Source organism: Salmo salar, unplaced genomic scaffold (genome assembly GCF_905237065.1).
Source record: "Salmo salar unplaced genomic scaffold, Ssal_v3.1, whole genome shotgun sequence".
NCBI classification, from domain to species: Eukaryota; Metazoa; Chordata; class Actinopteri; order Salmoniformes; family Salmonidae; genus Salmo; species Salmo salar.
Genome location: NW_025550919.1, coordinates 487,870 through 493,869, shown reverse-complemented (window position 1 = coordinate 493,869; position 6,000 = coordinate 487,870). Strand labels below are relative to the sequence as shown.

Genomic DNA, 6,000 nt, shown 5'->3' with positions numbered 1-6,000 from the left:
TGGTTAGAGCGTTGGACTAGTAAGCAAAAGGTTGCAAGTTTGAATCCCTGAGCTGACAAGGTCTAAATCTGTCGTTCTGCCCCTGAACAAGGCAGTTAACCCACTGTTCCCTGGTAGGCCGTCATTGTAAATAAGAATTTGTTCTTAACTGACTTGTCTAGTTAAATAAACTAGTCCAATGCTCTAACCACTAGGCGACCTGCCGCCCCAATGTTCACTGTCCGTATTTAGAATAGAGATTACACCTGGTCCTTTTTATTTACAAACGTTTAGAAAGTAAATTCCTTTCATACGAGGCCCCTTTATATATTTTAGTGAGCAATACAACGAGCGTCGCTGCTTCCCAAGTGAACCAATCGTAGAGTTTAAGTGACGGGATGATCAACTTGTGAGAAGTGCTTTTCTACCACTTGTACTGAGCTACTAATATTTTAGACATCTCAAAAAGGAAAAAAAGACAAAATAAATCTCAATAACATATTTCAACAAAACAAAGAATACAATTTAACTTTAAGGTAGAGATTATCTACAAAGAAAAATACAAACGAGAAGTATGTCAAATACAATACTCACATTTATTAGATTCATTTAATAGAGCCTCATTTATCAATTTACTTCATCAACAAAGACAAACAAATCCCAAGTACAATTGTGATTTAAAAACTCCCTATAGCTCTTAACTACCACGTGTCCAGTTATTGTCGTGGATAGCCATCGATTGCATATTAAACGCTACGGACAAGTACAGTAGTTAATTAACTAGGAAGAACACCAAAACTTAGTCAGAGACATAGTGTATGGCCCCCTATTCCCTACAAAGTGCACTACTATTAACTAGATACCTATGGGTAGTGCACTATGTAGGGAATAAGGAAGCCATTTGAGTCACAAGCCATAGTATAAATTGTTGCATTGTTCCCAAAAAATACAAAAAGGTTAACCAGCTCTAAATACGTGGTCAACACGAGGTCATAGTCAAGCTCTCCACCGTCGTGTTTGAGGGTGTTGTTGTCGTCTCTTCCTCAATCTGCTGCAATGCATTCTGGTCACTGGGAGGTGGCAAGGTGGGCTGAAAAGTCATAAAGAGAGAACATCTGATTATGTCTCATGTAATCAGTAATCTAATGTAGTAATGACACGTCATCTAATTACAGAGTATTAGGACTAAACATCCAAAACGACAGTCCCGTCTTCTCTAAATAGACGTTCATCTCATTAACTGTCAGGTATGTTCTCATTAAATGAGGTGCAGCGGCAGCAGGTGGATCAGTAGAACAGGCCAGCAGAGTAAAATGACTTGGAGGGGGGGGGAGGGAGACGCGGAGGGAGACACGGAGGGATACATGGAGGGTGTGGAGGGAGATTCTTTAAATCGGACTCCTGTACTTCCTGTATAAATGACTTACACTTGAGTCGGATGTAGCAGGGGTCACAGTAAGGCTTCCCGTTACTGATTCTGATCTGGGCTCTGACTTCTGACCCGCCAAGTCGGCACCTGCAGTCCACACACTGAGGGAGAGGAGATGGACTGTGATTAGCTTCATTCAACCGCCGTGGACAGAGAGTTAGCGTTACCAGCCATCACAATGGAGAGAGTTAAGAGGGTGAGGCAGGGAGAAACCAAGGAAAACCCCAAAGAAAGGTGACACCTCATGGATTCCTGTCAGACGTCACCATCCTCCATACAGTTAGAACAGACACTGAGCAGAGCAGGACATGTATTCTGTCATGGAAGATAAGCAGGTGAAGCCAGCCAGCCAGCCCGCTACAGTGCCCAGGTGAAGCCAGCCAGCCCGCTACAGTGCCCAGGTGAAGCCAGCCTGCTAGTGCCCATTAGCTCATGCTGGTCATTGAGTGTGCTGACAGGTTTTGTAGAGGACCTCTCCTCCGACCAGGTGAATGAGGTCCAGACCAGACTCACCTGAAAGCAGGACAGGTGGAAGCAAAGGTTCAGGGTCTCAATGACCATGGCAGCCCCTCTGCCCATAGGACACACACACACTGAACACACCTGACAAGAAGTCAGCACTCTGCAGAGAGAGAGGGTGGGAGGGAACGGGAACACAGGAAGAAAAACAGGATGAGAGAGGAGGGATCAGAGGGACTAGACTGATCTGGGGGAGGAACTTCCATTGAAAAGGTGTCCTCCTACAAATGCATTGGTATATGGCTGGACGATGAGCTACACGTTCACGAGGAAGATAAAACTGAAATTGGGTTTTTATTTTTTCACAAAAAGGCCCTTGTGTCTAATGTATTATGATGGCTTATTGATTATACATGAAGCCTGTTCTCTGTTCATCCATCCTTGTTCCTAATGCTAAGTCACCCCTCATTCTCCTCTCGGGGATCAGACTGTATGAGGAGACAACAGCACTGAAAACGCAAAGATGGTGGATTTGGAAAGTATTCACACCCCCTTGACTTCCCCCCACACACACATACGTTACAGCCTTATTCTAAAATGGATTAAATTATTTATTCCTCAATCTAAACACAATAAGCCCCATTCTGACATCACAAGACCCCCATAATGACAAAGTGAACACAAGTTTTTAAACACATTACATAAGTATTCAGACCCTTTGCTATGAGACTCAACACTAAGCTCAGGTGCATCCTGTATCCATTAATCATCCTTGAGATGTTTCTACAACTTGATTGGAGTCCACCTGGGGTAAATTCAATAAGATCGGACATGATTTGGAAAGGCACACACACCTGTCTATATAAGGTCAGAGCAAAAACCTAAGCCAAAACCTAATCTTGGCCTGAATGCAAAGCGTCACATCTGGAGGAAACCTGGCACCATCCCTACGGTGAATCATGGTGGTGGCAGCATCATGCTGTGGGGATGTTTTTCAGCGGGCAGAGACTGGGAGACTAGTCAGGATCGAGGCAAAGATGAACGACGCAAAGGAGAGAGAGATCCTTGATAAAAACCTGCTCCAGACTGGGGTGAAAGTTCACACAGCCAAGACAACGCGGCAGTGGCTTCGGGACAGCTCTCGTGTCATACCCAAGAAGACTCGAGGTTGTAATCGCTGCCAAAGATGCTTTAAAGTACTGAGCAAAGGGTCTGAATAGTTATGTAAAATGTTTTTATTTTATTTTTAATAAACGTGCAGAAATGTCTGTCATCATGGGGTATTGTGTGTAGATTGATGATTGATGGGGGGGGGGAACAATTTAAATCAAATTTAGAATAAGGCTGTAATGTAACAAAGTCATGGGATATGAATACTCTCAGAATGGACTGTACATTTTAAACATACACACAGCCCAAGTCCTAATTGGTCCATTACCGGTCGTGCTGCTGTGAGACGGGTCATGATTCGCCGGTGGCGGGTTCCTCTCCGGTGTTGGGTGTGGTGGAAGACGTGCTGAAGGGGCAGGGCTTGGTAGGGCTGTGTTTCTGGGTCCCGTTGGAGTAACCGCCCAGGGCCCCACCCATGCTGTGCCGGGAGGAAGGGGGGCGGTACGGGGCGGAGAAACCCAGGGAGGAGTGGGGGCGTTGGGGGTTAGAGAGCAGAGAGGAAGAAGAGGGAAGGTTGTCCAGAGAGTCGTACCTGCCGAGAGGTCAGATAACAGGTCACAGAGAGAGGTACATTCCAAATGACACACCCCCTCCTACCTCCTCATTTGGCCCTTGCCGGTAATTGGGTTGACCCCCCCTCCTCATTTGGCCCTCGCCGGTAATTGGGTTGACCCCCCCCTCCTACCTCATTGGCCCCTCGCCGGTAATTGGGTTGACCCCCCCTCCTACCTCATTGGCCCTCGCCGGTAATTGGGTTGACCCCCCCTCCTACCTCCTCATTGGCCCTCGCCGGTAATTGGGTGGACCCCCCCTCCTACCTCCTCATTGGCCCTCGCCGGTAATTGGGTTGACCCCCCCCTCCACATTGGCCCTCGCCGGTAATTGGGTTGTTTGTTGTCAGAGGTGGAACGTTGTCGTATCCAGCTGTTGTCTGTCAGCAGAGCCGTCCTCTTCCTCATCTCCTCCAGGATCTGTTGCCTCTCAGCCTCTACTAACGACATGCTCTGACGAGACTTCCTCCTAGCGACCTCCCCGGTAACGCCTAATAACCAACCAGAGAGCAGAGACAGACAGTATAACCAATCAGATCATAGTTCCTACAGCAAGACCAATAAAGAAGGACAGTCATTCGAGCATTGTCCAATGAGTGAAGAATATTATTCCAACACGACCAATAGGTGTAAAGAAAACCCTCTATCACAATATAAAGAGGTGAGGAGAGTCATTACCCAGCCCTCCCGTCTCCCTGGGCCTCGGCTAAACGAGAGGACTGGTTAGAGTCACTACCCAGCCCTCCCCCGTCTCCCTGGGCCTCGGCTAAACGAGAGGACCGGTTAGAGTCATTACCCAGCCCTCCCGTCTCCCTGGGCCTCGGCTAAACGAGAGGACTGGTTTAGATTTGACCAACATGGTGTAAAGTACATCGAGATCAAGGCTGGGTTTGGAATGGGGAGCCCACTCATTAAACAGAGGGTTAGTCAACAGTAGAGGCTGACCTTTCACTTCCGGTCTGTGGAAACCCTCCAGCGACGGGAAGGACTTGGATTTCATCCTGATCAACAAACACATTAGTCTGTCAGGTTATACAAGACATCACTCACACATACAAACACTGAGCACAACCAGTCATACAAGCATCAAGGTGGTTGACATACAAATATCACCACATGATTGACAGTTGACCATCAAAAAAGGTGCACTCCCAAGCCCCCTAGCTGGGTGAAACCATAGGAGGAATCTCTAGTACTGACTGACCTGTCAGCTATAGATAGCTGGGTGAAACCATAGGAGTCCCCAGACCTGGAGGCAGAGGCAGCAGAGGAGGCAGCCAGGGCGGGGGGCGAGAGGGCAGGGGGCGAGAGGGCAGGGCGAGAGGACAACCACAGCAGAGTCAATTTGCAGACGTACAATTTGGGCTTGTTTGACAGCAGCCAGCAAGTCGTGACTGACTGGTCCACAAATCACAAACTAGTCATTACTTGTAGATAAGTCAGTCACAATTGACCCACAATGCATCAAGGATTTGATTCTCTTGAACAGGGCCGTAGTGCCACTGGGCAGAGTGATGCCTTTAAACATCACCACTAGAACTAAATAACAACAAAGATATGGTCTTCCTCACCAAGTATCTCCTTCTGCCAGTCCATCAGTCTCCTCTTCCAGGCTCCTCCCTTCTTGAGGATGAGGCTCCTCCCTTCTTCCCCCATCAAAAACAACTTCCTTTTGATTGGATGCCACACGGGCAACAGGGGGCATGGGCTGGCTCAAGACTGGCTGAGGACTGGCAAGGCTAGCGATCCCATTGGTCATCTCTCCTGAGCTCTCCATGTTCGGTGCGGATGATTTGACACAAGGGACTACATTTCCCACGATACCTCTGGACGGTAGAGGATCAGGGGTCACCTCAGCCTGTCTGTATCCCTCCACCCCTGCCTCCTCCTGGGCCTGCTGCCACTCGGCATCCAGCCTCTCCTGATCCTGACGGTATTTCTCCTGTACAACATCACATAAGACAAGTAAGCTGTCCAATCAGCATTCTCTCAGATTACAGGTAAGTTTAGCCCAGAATTGACGCTTTTAATCGTAACAGACACGGGGACAAACGGCTCCAATGAAAGCAGTTCCACGTTGAATCACTGAAGTGAAAGATCAGTGATATTTACTCAGTGGTTCCAGGCTAAGAGAGCGCGCCGGCCTTCCTGACCCGCAGGAGGAGGCGCGCGCGCCAGTCTTCCTGACCTGCAGGAGGAGGAAGAAAAAAGTAACACATTGACCTCTTGTCCGTTGAGCTGGGCCAGTTTCACCATCGTTGTCTCTCTGCTGGTATCAGTTGGACCTGAACGTGTCAGAGCACCACTGGACAGATGGATGATCTCATGGGTGGTACAGGCCCGGTCCGCCACAAGGCCGCTGACCCCAGTCCGTCAAAACACAGACCGGTCCACAAAGGTTTACAAACATTG

General features: G+C 48.2%; 1 protein-coding gene across 1 annotated transcript in view; it reads right to left on the bottom strand.

The window, feature by feature from the left end:
* Window positions 1–556: 556 nt before the first annotated feature.
* Window positions 557–6,000, bottom strand: part of LOC106575926 (LIM and calponin homology domains-containing protein 1) — a 30,377-nt gene continuing 24,933 nt past the window's right edge. Inside the window, exons 16-17 of the mRNA XM_045714014.1 lie at window positions 1,407–1,509; window positions 557–1,069 (exon numbers count right to left, since the gene is read on the bottom strand). The gene's annotated coding sequence lies outside the window, so the exon portion shown is untranslated. The remainder of the gene's footprint in view (window positions 1,070–1,406; window positions 1,510–6,000) is intronic.